We start from the raw sequence: 13,454 nt of genomic DNA on the forward strand, positions 1-13,454 counted from the left end.
GATTCTTGGAAGCACCTCAACCAAGCTAGAATTACTGTCATGCCTGTTGACGTTTTAATCTCTCCTTTTCTATTGGCTGAAAGGCATATGAAGGAGCAGAGAAACAAGGCAAGTAACTTGAGAAAGCAAATGAAGGGTTTGTGTGTGTGTGTGTTTTTTTTTATTCCTTTATAAATTTCAAGTGGAAAGAGCCTGGCTAAAGTTGAGATGGAGTTACAGTATAAACGGTCTGAGAAGAACAAAGGCTACAGTGGTTTTGATAACTGATCATGGCAAATAAGAATTTAATTCCTAAAGAAGCCCTAGAAAATGAAAAAAATCAGATTGCGAGGAACTCACTCAAGCTCTGAGGGAAACTCAAGGTTAAATCAAGCCATGAGCAACAGAATTGAAGATGAGTTAGAAAAATATCCATTCTTACCTGGTATCATTCCTAAATTTTTCTCCAAACTGTGCATTCTGTTTAAAGAGAGTACTTCTTCCTGTTTCTGCTGTCTTGCTTAATAGAGAATTCTATTTCAGGTAAAGCCTGAGTAGAAAATATAGCTAAATCCTGTGACTGACTTAATCATGCTTGTGGGAAGCTAGCTATTCACATCTTGAAGCTAAGACAGCACTCTGAATAGAATGACACTTTATTCCGGGGCACCAGGGTGACGAGGGTAAGCCTCCGACTTGAACTCAGGTTAGAATCTCACAGTTTGCGAGTTCCAGCCCCGCATTGGTCTCTGTGCTGATAGCTCAGAGCCTGGAACCTGCTTTGGTTTTCTGTGTCTCCCTCTCTCTCTGCCCCTCCCCACTCGCGCTCTGTCTCTCTCTCTCAAAAGTGAATACACATTTGAGAAAAGGCTGACACTTTATTCAAACACTGGCAGTGGATCAGGAGAAATTTAGATGTCGCTGACACACTAGCGGGAACATGCAAGCGTACAGAATAACCTTGGCAACTCTCATACCGTGTAAAAATACCAGTTTGTAGGATCTGTTGCTCAGAGGACAATGCTGAAATGGGCTGTTTGGGCAGATGCAGTTTTTAAAGCGAGAAAGAGACCTTAGGACTTCAGAGCCTACATAACAAGGAAACCAACAAACAACTTAGGGATGATCACTGGCGTCTATTTAATGGTTGGCTGTGCAACTTAAAAGCCAGTAATTTTAATCTTTGTATTATTTGAACACCATAGTATTGAAAAATTTTAAATGACAGTGGGACTCATTTTTCAAATACTAACCTTTTACAGAACCTGGGTCCGTGGAACAAACAAAACATGGAATTTTAGGAGTTTTAACCTGTAAGTTCCCATTTCGAACAGTTTTTTATTTATGGATAAGAACAGAGAAAATGGATCAGGCTATCTTGACAAGTGGATCATTTGACCGCCAGGGTTGTGATCACAGTAGTTAGGACAGTGTGGTCTTTCAGCCTCTTCAGCACTCAACCCATTTTTGTATTTTTGTTTGCACAACAAGGAGAAAATCCATTTCACTAAATAGGAGCACACCACAGAAGATGCTAGATGTTTTCCTACATTTATTTATTAATATTATCTAACTGTTGGTAGATAAGTGTTCAAACTTCAGAGAAGCTCATAAAAAGATAGAATCCATTTTTGAGGAACTTGTTTAAAAATCTATCTTACAATATGGTGTTTGGTGTAGTTATTTCATTCATTAAAGAAGTCTTTTGTGTACTGCTTGTCTCTAGTCAATAGTTACTTAAAGTAATATAGTCAAATAGTCAAATGAATTTCATTTTGTGTGTGAAGATTTGGCCTCACTGCTCATATTGTCTGCTTCGAAAGGATGGTACTATTGCAACCTGAATAGTTTAATGAATAGTATTCGCATTGCAAAAATTACTAGCAAGACGCAAAAGCTGATGTGAAATGTAAAATCTAATGCACAGCCCTGAACGCTATCAAAAAGACATGTACGCCAAGCCATGTAAATTTTTTAGGATTAGTGCGGCATTTATAAGAAGTGCAACTGTGTGCAGAAACTGCAAAGCCAATGTTATTTTGAAATTTGTAGCTACATGTTTCACCAGAGAGCAGAGAGCAGGCATTCTTGCTTTACAGTGTGTTGAAATACGGTATTGGACGCTTTTGAACATGTGGGTTTGTGCGGCTGCTCCAGTTCAAACAATATCTAAAAATGTATGAAATAATGTTTGAATTAAACTACTGCGGGGTTTAGGAAGCATATCTTGAAATATCTTTCAAGACATCTCAATAGCGGAGTCAGAGTTTTGGGACCTAGGGTTGGAAACAATTAGTACAAGCCTAAAATCCTGAGCTTTCAAGTTGGTGTATAAATCCCATAAATCTCTTAATCACTCTTAGGGCGAGCTTTCATCTAATTTTCCCAAGAGAGAGTTATCAAAGCAATTCTCGGAGTTGAATTAGGACACGTTGGAGCTCTTTAGAGGATAGGCTTCGTACAGTTCTCATAAATCAATACGTATCTCAGGCTTGCGTAATATAATAAGTGTGTTAGATCCATTTCTTCAGAATGTTGTGCTTTGACATTATCACAAAACATCACCCCAAAAAGGTTGAATTTCTTTTCCAAAAAAATGTAGAGTTAAGCCTTCTTTAATAAATAAGAGAGTACATTTTATAAGACTACCTCACAGCGAGTTTTCCCGGTTTGGCCCTTAATGTCACCTCTTGTCTATGTCAGCTGAAGGTACTTTATTTCAGATCTCATGAACCGTCATGACTAGCGATAAAAGCTACAAGGCCCTAACTTTTCTCAGCAGGCCGGCAATCCAGTCGGAAGCATAGGAAATGCTGATGTGTACTCCTCACATTCCTGATTTGACTCCAAGGGGAAAATTACCAGAGTGTGTAGTTACAGCCCCATTACAGCTTCCATTTTCTGCGTCAATTACCGTGAAGTGAAACCCACTAAAAAAATGTATGCTCTTCCTATCTCAGTTTGTTCTTCCTGTCGTCCTGTTTTTGGTTCTCAGCTCCTCGTCAAACATAGGCAAGGTTCTTGAGTCCTGACTTTAGTCACATTTTCCTCATTATGATGATTTATCAAGCAACCTGTGAAGACTAATATCACAGCTCTGACCTCTGCCAGCTAGACGTGTGAGGTATAGGCACTCTCTCCCATCTGTTTCCTGTTTTGACCTAATGTGGATCTGCGAAGTGTGTGGAAAATAAATCCTTTTAAAAAAAAATATTGTGATAAAAACACTTAAACATCAAATCTACCCCTTCACAGATTTTTGGGAAGTTTTATTTATTTATTTTGAGATAGAGCGTGCATATGAGTGTGAGCAGGGAAAGGGCAGAGAGACAGAGAGAGAATCCCAAGCAGGCTCCACACTGTCAGCGCAGAGCCCCATGCGGGGCTTGAACTCACATACCGTGAGATCATGACCTGAGCCGAAAGCAGGAGTCAGACGCTTGACAGACTGAGCCACCCAGGCACTCCTACCCCTAACAGATGTTTAAGGGGTCAGTATATTATCGTTGAGTATAGAGGTACAATGTTGTATTGTTTTTGCCTCTGTATTTCAGTGGCCACGCAAGATTCCTGAAGGTACATGGTGGGAAGTACCATGGGAAGACACAAAGAACTTCAGGAAGGTAGTTCAGATGACTCACTGGTAAGGAGCAGGGAGGATATACTATTGTATTCTAGAGCTGAATACAGCTAAAAGGTTCTCTGGACAGCCAGATTTAGCAGTCGAGTTTAGACTTCTTGCTCAGATATATTTTAGCTGGATAGAAAAAGCTTACAAAATATCTATTCAATCCATCAAGATGCCCAGCTATGGGAACAAGTTGTGTTAGATTCTGGGTACTGTAGGAACTCCATTTTTCACCAAGGCACAATAAAAAGGCTCTGCTATAAAGCTATTCCTGTGTAGTGCTGACCTAGTGAAGAACTAGAAGAAGGTCTATTAAGCCAAACGAGAAAAATCTGTTCTTGTTTTTTAGCATGTATTTGCACATATATATTTGAATGTGTCATTCATTCTAGAAATTTCCATTGCTTACACAGTCAAGCCACACTAAACTGAAGTAAACAGTAAACTATGATGACCTGGGGGCGCCTGGGTGGCTCAGCCGGTTGAGCGTCTGACTTTGGCTCGGGTCATGATCTCATGGTTCGTGAGTTCGAGCCCCGCATCGGGCTCTGCGTTGGCAGCCCGGAGCTTGAAGCCTGCTTCGGATTCTGTGTCTCCCTCTCTCTCTGCCCCTCCCCCACTCATGCTCTGTCTCTCTCAAAAAATAAATACACGTTAAAAAAATTTTAAAAAAACTATGATTATTTGACTCAAAAGACAACAAATTGATGCTTCTCATTCTTTCTCTGCTGATCAGTTCTTCCAGTTCTCAGGCAGCACCCCAGTGATTGAAGCAAAGCGGTAGCCTTGAAAGACTTATTTTTTTGCGTTTTTTAGCACCCACTTTACCTATCACTTAGGAAAAATGAAGTACTTTGCCATATATTCCAGCTCCCAGAAAAAAACAACAACAACAACTATTCACATACGTTGGAAAGTTCTTAAAAAAATTTTTTTTCAACATTTTTTATTTATTTTTGGGACAGAGAGAGACAGAGCATGAACGGGGGAGGGACAGAGAGAGAGGGAGACACAGAATCGGAAACAGGCTCCAGGCTCCGAGCCATCAGCCCAGAGGCTGACGCGGGGCTCGAACTCACAGACCACGAGATCATGACCTGGCTGAAGTCGGACGCTTAACCGACTGCGCCACCCAGGCACCCTGGAAAGTTCTTAAATGAGTGGAGCAGGTAATACTGTCAATAACATTTTGAAGGCATGACTTAGCATGATTCCTCAGATACTCTCTCCAAAGGCAAGTGCCTCATTTATCCCATCTGTGACAGTCATATGGAGGTCTAATCATTTTATCTAACTATCCAATAATAATTTTATAATTGCATGCTTCACACAACATACAAAAAGTTTCAGGTGATCAAAGGCCTAATATGAAAAGCAAAACTTCTAGAATTCTTTTTAGAAGTTATGAGAATAGTTTTATGATATTGATGCATAAAGAACCAGATTATAAGATATTAAACTGACAAGAACAGATACTACACTTGATCTTAGCCAAACTGGCCGAGAAGCGATAAGGACCAGATTATAAGAGAGAAGACTGACAGATTAGACTACATGTAAGCAACAACTTGTATTAAAAACAAAAACAGGGGCGCCTGGGTGGCGCAGTCGGTTAAGCGTCCGACTTCAGCCAGGTCACGATCTCGCGGTCCGTGAGTTCGAGCCCCGCGTCGGGCTCTGGGCTGATGGCTCGGAGCCTGGAGCCTGTTTCCGATGCTGTGTCTCCCTCTCTCTCTGCCCCTCTCCCGTTCATGCTCTGTCTCTCTCTGTCCCAAAAATAAATAAATGTTGAAAAAAAAAATTTAAAAAAAAAAATCAAAAAAAACAAAACAAAAACAAAAACCATTATAGGGGCGCCTGGGTGGCTCAGTTGGTTAAATGTCCAACTTTGGTACAGGTCATGATCTCGCAGTTCGTGAGTTCAAGCCCTTCATTGGGCTCTGTGCTGACAGCTTGGAGCCTGGAGCCTGCTTTGGATTCTGTGTCTCCTCCTCTCTCTGCCCCTTCCCCACTCACACTCTGTCTCTCTCTCTCAAAACTAAATACACATTAAAAATTTTAAAAAAAGTAATAAACTCAGTTAAAAGACAATGACACATGGGAGAAGATATTTGTGAGATGTCACTATCCAAAATCCACAAATAGTTCCTACAAAACAGTAAGGAGACACCATAATAGACAAAGGGGAAATAGATATGAGTAGATAAATCTCCCATGTGAAAACCCAACAAACATGTTAAAAGATGCTCAACCTCACATTTAATTTGGGGAATGCAAATTAAAACTACAATGAGGGGCGCCTGGGTGGTTCAGTCGGTTAAGCGTCCGACTTTGGCTCAGGTCATGATCTCATGGTTTGTGAGTTTGAGCCCCGCTTCAAGGCTCTGTGCTGACAGCTCAGAGCCTGGAGCCTGCTTTGGATTCTGTGTCTCCCTCTCTCTCTGCCCCTCCCCTGCTCATGCTCTGTCTCTCTCTCTCTCTCTCTCTCTCTCTCAAAAATAAACATCTAAAACTACAATGACAACATTTCATGCTCTAAAATTTAATAGTTGATTCATACCAGGCATTAGCAAGCACAAGGTGAAAGAGGAAATTTTCATCAACTCTTGGCAGAAGTGGAAATTAATACAACCACCTGGAAAAGTAATTTGGTAATAATTAGTAAAGTTGAAGACAAGCATTCCCATTTTCAGGTATATACCTTAACCCTTGCATAAAAAACACATGAGGATATTCATTATAGCAAAGGAAACAGGGGAATGGACACGTAACTGATAGAATTCTATATGGCAGCTAAAATGAATAAATTTGCCTTATATGTATCAAAATATAATGTTGGGTAAAAAGCAAGTTTCATTTAATGAAATTATTAGAATAAACAGAAAAGTACACGGAATGATATGGGATATATTCGGGTGTCTATGGCCCAGATTCGTAGATGTTAACTTCTGTCATGATTGCTTCAGCAATTATTTTTAAATAAATAAAATATTACAGGTAAGTTTAAAACCCCCATATTACTTCCCCTGAACTTTGCCCTCTCCAAGTTTCTCTCTCCAGAGACAGCCTCTTTCCTGAGGATGGTTTGTAACTTTCCTGTCCATATCTGTATATATTTGCCACATAAACCAAATTTAAATATTTTATATAGATGGTATAATATTTTTATCATTCCATAACAAACAAAATGGGTAGTTATTCATCTCAAAGATAAATTAACAATGAGTTCAAAGCCAAAAATTCACAAAACTTAAAAAAACTTATCTCCCAAAATAACCATTGGTAAAAGAAGATATTTTAAAAATTAAATAACTGACTTTTAAAATAATAAAAGTGGAATATTACATAGTAGGACTTATGGAATGTGGTCAATATGTTCCTTCGACAAAAATTGGTTGTCTTTAATGCATTTACTTTAAGAATTAATTCAGAACAACTAATTCAAAACCTGAGGCAAGTAGGTGGAGGCAATGTAAAGATGACTGTGGAAATTAATTATTTAAAAACTAATTCTTAAAAAAAATTTTTTTTAATGTTTATTTATTTTTGAGAGAGAGAGACAGAACATGGGCAGGGGAGAGGCAGAGAGAGAGGAAGGCAAAGAATCCAAAGCAAGCAGGTCCAGGCTCCGAGCTGTCAGCACAGAGCCCGACGCGGGGCTCAAACTCACAAACCGCGAGATCGTGACCTGAGCAGCGAGATCGGACGCTTAACGGACTGAGCCACCCAGGCGCCCCATCAAACTAATTATCCTTAATAAATCAATGAATTTGTCTCAAATCTATATCCAATGTCATACGTAGGATGAAGAAAGCATTTGAATTATTCTCTATTTAGCATTGTTCTTGAAATTCTAGAAGAGCAAAACAAAATAAAACAAAACAAAAAAAAACCAGAAAAAAGTTGTATATGTGTAGTAAAATAGAACAAAATGATCATTATTGTTTACATGTGATGTAATTTACATGTGTTTTTTTTATAAAAAAAAACCAACAGAATGAGTTGAGAGCATCTTAGAGTTGATAAGAGTATATCAGACACTAGAGGTACATATGTCTCTAAATATATAAGTCCAATCTCTCTATAAAATATGTACATATTATATTTATACAAAATATGCATATTTTTACATATGATATACATATCTCCACATACACATGTAGGCACATATGTAATATATATCTTTGTAGCGTTTGAACACATCAAACAATAGAACTTAAAAAGAAAAAGACATACGAACACATTATACATACATCTCTCTCTCTCTTTTTCTCATTAAGAACAAATGCACTACCTTGGGATAAATGGCAATATTAATAAATTATATGGGGAAAATATCCTACTGATTCAAAGAATCAACTTGTATCCAGTAAGAGAAAGCAGGTATCACCAGTTTTTATACAAGAGGAATAAATATAAGAAGGATAATTACTATTCCCAAATTAATACATTAATACAATCCATTTTTTTTCCACTGAACAAAATAATTCCAAAATTGATCTTAAAGATTAAACAAGTGAGCCTCCAGCATAGTGCCTACGACAGGGTAAACACTCAAGCTAGTTGCTTTCTCCTAACATGGAGGTCCAGCAGAAGTCAGCTACTGATCTAGTCTCAGTCCCCAGCTGGACCTGGTTGAAAACAACTGAGCACACATTCTCTCTGGTCAGACTTGCTCCTAAGAGGAAGAGAGAAGACGGTTGTGCCTAATATCCGAGAGCGGTAAACCTGAATGGTCACCTGTGGTCATGTCATTCAGAGAATACTATTTAGCACTGAAAGTGAATTAAACACAGACAGAGTCATCAAGGATAAGCCTCAAAGACATAACAGTAGCAAAAGAAGTGACTGGCAGAAGAACCCAAGCAGTATGCTTCCATTTAAACAAAGCTCAGAACAGACAAGGCTGAACAAACAACTGTTCAGAGCTACATACATGGGAAGGAAACTTTTAAAGCAGAAGAATGATTGTCACAAAAACCAGAACGTGATTATCTCGGGGAGCACACAGGGGCTGTAATAACAGTCACAAACAGGGGCCTTCTAAGGCAGTGGCACGTTCATAGTCTTGGGTGATTGGTAAATATGCATTTTCTATATTCTTCTGTGTGCATGATGCATTTCAAATTGGGAGAAAAATGGAGACATGGTCTGAAAAATAAGAATTAGAAAACCCTTCTCTCTTGAATACCTGTATCTTCGTTTTCCTAAACAAACCATCATAATTCATTACACTTTTACCTGTCTCTTTTGGAAAGATATCCGTTGGCCCCTTTCTACCTTTCGCCACAATGTTTTTAATTTAAAAATATTAATGATAAATTCAGAGGAAGTCACAAAGAGAGCACAAAAAAGGTTTTCAGGTATCCTCTACCTGTCGTTCCTCAAGGGTTATGTCTCACAGAATTACAGCACACTTTCAAATCAGTGCCTTGACAGTTGTATGTATAGGTTTTATCAGGCATACATTTGGACAACCATCACCGTAATTCAACATACGGTAACAATTCCATCACCACGAAGATTTCCCTCACGCCATATTACATTATATTTCCCTCAGGTATAGCTTACGCTCACTGCCAGTGCCCATTACCCTTAATCTCAGGCAGTCCCTAATCTGGTTTCTTACTCTCTAACTATGTCATTTTGAGAATGTTATACAAAGGGAATAATATGAGATTGGCTTTGTTTACTGGGCATAATGCTCTTGATCCATTCAAGGTGTTGAGTGTATCAATTGTTCATCCCCTTTTCTTCCCTAGTAGTATTCTACGGTATGGATGTATCATAGTTTAACCATTCACTTACTGAGGGGCATTTTGATTGTTTCCAGTTTTTGGCTTTTACGAATGAAACTGCTGTGAACCATTGTGCACAAGTTTTTGGGTGGACGTAAATTTTAATTTATCTGAGATGAGTGCCCAGGAGCACAATACTTGATCATATGGTAAACGTATGATTAATTTTTAAAGACACTACCAAATAATTTTCAAGAGAGGCTGTATCATTTACATCTCTCCTAGCAATGTATGGGAGATCCAGTTTCTGTACATGTTCACCTGTACTGTTACTATTCTTCAGATTTTATCTGTTCTCGTGGGTCCACAGTAAGAGCTCATTGTGGTCTCAATTTGCATGTTTCTAGTTGTGTTAATTTCCTATTGCTGCTATAACAAATTATCACAAACAGTGCCTGAAAAGATAAATAAATTTATTCTCTTACAATTCAGGAGGTCAGAAATCTAAAACGGGTCTGCAGGGCTACGTCTCTTCTGGAGGCTCTAGGAGAGAATCTGTTTCCCTCCTTTTCCCAACCTCTAGAGACTGCCTACATTCCTTGGCTCCTGGTCTTTTTTCTGTCTTCATATCATTTCATAGCGTCTTCTCTCTTCCTTGATCCTGCCTCCCTACCTTATGATTACATCAGGCCCACCTGCATAATGTAAGGCAATCTTATCTCAAGATCCTTAATTACTTAATCACGTCTGCAAGGTTCCTTTTGAATATGAGATAACATATTCCCAGGTTCTGGAGATCGGATGACCGGGCCTTATTCTATCTACCAGAGCGAATGATGTTAAGCATTTTCTCCTGTGTTTATTTACCATCCATATAACCTCTCCGGGAGTGTCTTTTTTTCTATGAAGATTGTTAGGGTTTTGTTTTACTGTTGAGTTAGGAGGGTTCTTGGTATATTTTAGATCTTTGTCAGATTTAAATAAGGTCTTTGTCAGATATCGTTGAGTCTGGAGCTTGTCTTTCGTCTTCTTAACAGGGTCTTTCACAGAGCAAAGGTTTTAAATTTAACTTTGATGGAATCCAATCTATTTTTTTTTTAAGAAATAATCCTTATGATGTCAAGTCTAAGAAGTCTTTGCCTACCCCTAGATCACGAAGATTTTCTCTCACATTACAAAAACGTCTATAGTTTTACATTTTACGCTTCCGTTCATGATCTGTTTTGACTTACTTTTTGTAGAAGGTACAAGGTTTATATCATAGTTCTTTTTTTTTTTTCAACGTTTTTATTTATTTTTGGGACAGAGAGAGACAGAGCATGAACGGGGGGAGGGGCAGAGAGAGAGGGAGACACAGAATCGGAAACAGGCTCCAGGCTCTGGGCCATCAGCCCAGAGCCTGACACGGGGCTCGAACTCATGGACCGCGAGATCGTGACCTGGCTGAAATCGGACGCTTAACCGACTGCGCCACCCAGGCGCCCCTATATCATAGTTCTTTCGCTAACACTTTCTGTGTCTTTGCTAAGACTTGCCATTATTTCGTCTGCTTCAAGCGCATTTGTAATTACTCAGAAACATTTTTATGATGGCTACTTTCAACTCCTTGTCTGACAATTCTAACATCCGTGTCATCTTGATGTTGGCATCTGTTGATTGCCTCTTTGTTGTTCAAGTTGAGGTTTCCTTGGTCTTTTGTATAGCAAGTGGTTTTTCGAATGAAGCCATTCTGCCATTCCTTAGGTTTGAGGTCTTTAGCTTGTCTGTCTTTTTCTCTCCAGCTTTCAGATTCCTCTGTCTTTTTTAAAACATGTAACTTATTTATTTTTTTATTATTTTAGAGATAGTGAAAGCAGGTGAGAGGAGAAGGAGAAAGGGAATCTCAAGCTGAGCATGGAGCCTGAAACGGGGCTTGACCCAATGACCCTGGGATCATCACCTGAGCCCATGCCAAGAGTGGGACACTAAGCCGATTAAGCCGCCGAGGTGCCCCCCTTCTATCTGTTTTATGTATTATGTCCAGGGGTTTTAGATGTGGCTAGCAAGAGGAAAGAGACAACTATGTCTATCTTTATAGAAGTGGAAGTCTCCACAAATTTTCTTTAAAAAAAAAAATATTTATTTATTTTGAGAGAGAGACCTAGCAATGGCAGGGGAAGGACAGAGAGAGAGGGAGACAGAGAATCCCAGGCAGGCTCCGCACTGTCAGCACAGAGCCTGGCGTGGGGCTCACACACATGAACCCTGAGATCACGACCTGAGCCAAAATCAACAGTCGGACGCTTAACCGACTGAGCCACACAGGCGCCCCACTACAAATTACTCTTAATGGTGTTTGATTATTGGGCACAATAGGTCACAATATTTGAGTGAAAATTTTTCTTCTGCTACATCCTATTGTCAGCATTTGGGGGTATATACTTGATTGTAGGTCAGTAGTTATTGCAGGGGACCGTATCAGGGCCCTGGGGATTATAATTTTGATATTCACCTCCAAAGTCATAGGATACATATGTGGATGGAAGGAGTGGTAGGTATTATTTAATAATGAACTAATGCAAACTTCTAATATCTTCCCTAGATAGTCCTAAGAGTTTTAAAAGCCAATCGATTTGGGAAAAGTTAGGCATTCTGGTACTTTATATGAATGTCACCCATATAATTCTCTAACCCATTTATCTCTAATCAGAGTTGTCATATTTGGTTGTGTAGATTGTGCACTGCACAAATGTGGGGTGGGAAGTCCATTCACAATGCTTTCTATTGTAAATAGGATACAGGAAAGGAAAAATTATCATAGCACCTGGCTTCTGGTGCACCGCCACATTTTACAATCTTCATTAACCTTAAGTATGCTTATTTGGTTTACTAGAGCAGAATGACTAGTTCAGAGTTATCCAGCAATCCTCAGGCGCAGAGTTAATTGGACTCTAAATCTCCAATCCTCTCTCTTCCTTCCATACATAAACACGTTGCTTACAAAGTACCACTGGGAGCCCAAGGGTTTTTAAAGGCTGCAGTAATGCAGACAAAAGGAAGGAGAAGGAGGGGATTTATAGCTGACAGCAAGGTGATAGTTCCATTAGGGTTTCCTTCCATTTCAAGTTCTACATGTGCGGCTCACATAGGTCTGGCTTTGGTAAGGAGCAAGTAGTTCCCGGCCTCACTTCTAGATTCTCCATATATCCCCATGGATGGCAGTTTCCCCGAGGGAAGTGGTAGCTCTTGACTCCTACCCTGCCTGAGGGAGGGGGGGGGTCAGAAGAGGTGACATTAAGGACAAAGCATTGCTGTGAGAGCCAGCCTTGCAAGAGAAGGCTGGATGTTTTTCTCTTCTCACCTGTTCGAGCGGTAGATAAGCATGATTATAGTCCTTTTTTCCCCTAGCTTTGTGGGGGTGGGGGTGGGGAATAACATAAGGAGCAAAGTGGTTTTTTATTTTGTTTTATTTCATTAAGTTTATTTATTTATTTTGAGAGAGAGAGAGAGAGACAGAGACAGAGAGAGAGAGTGCCAGTGAGGAAGCGGCAGAGAAAGAGAGAGAATATCAAGCTGGCTCTGCACCACCAGTGTAGAGCCCGACGTGGGACTCGAACTCATGAACTGCGAGATTATGACCTGAGCCCAAGTCAGATGCTTAACTGACTGAGCCACCCAGGCGCCCAGCATTTTTATTTTAAAGCAGGAAGCATAAGCATCTGTGAAAAGGACTTTACACTTTCACCCTAAAATACAAAAGTACCCAAAGAAGGAGAAATGCGTGGACAAATATAGTTTCTTACTTTTTTGCTAATATTACTAACAACCAGAAACACCACTAAAAGGTGAAATAAATGACAGTGACAACACATTCGTAAATAACTGACTTTATAATGTAAAATATCAATTTTTAGAGGGTATCGCTAAATATTCTTGAAAGAAGCATTTCTGGGGCGCCTGGGTGGCGCAGTCGGTTAAGCGTCCGACTTCAGCCAGGTCACGATCTCGCGGTGCATGGGTTCAAGCCCCGCGTCGGGTTCTGGGCTGATGGCTCGGAGCCTGGAGCCTGTTTCCGATTCTGTGTCTCCCTCTCTCTCTGCCCCTCCCCCGTTCATGCTCTGTCTCTCTCT

The 13,454-nt window shown here is 39.8% G+C and overlaps 1 pseudogene; it reads right to left on the reverse strand.

Annotated features, from left to right (window-relative positions):
• Positions 1-4,955: 4,955 nt before the first annotated feature.
• Positions 4,956-5,119, reverse strand: LOC111559665 (annotated as a pseudogene).
• Between the last annotated feature and the right edge of the window lie 8,335 nt (positions 5,120-13,454).

This window comes from Felis catus, chromosome A2, assembly GCF_018350175.1.
Source record: "Felis catus isolate Fca126 chromosome A2, F.catus_Fca126_mat1.0, whole genome shotgun sequence".
Lineage (NCBI taxonomy): Eukaryota > Metazoa > Chordata > Mammalia > Carnivora > Felidae > Felis > Felis catus.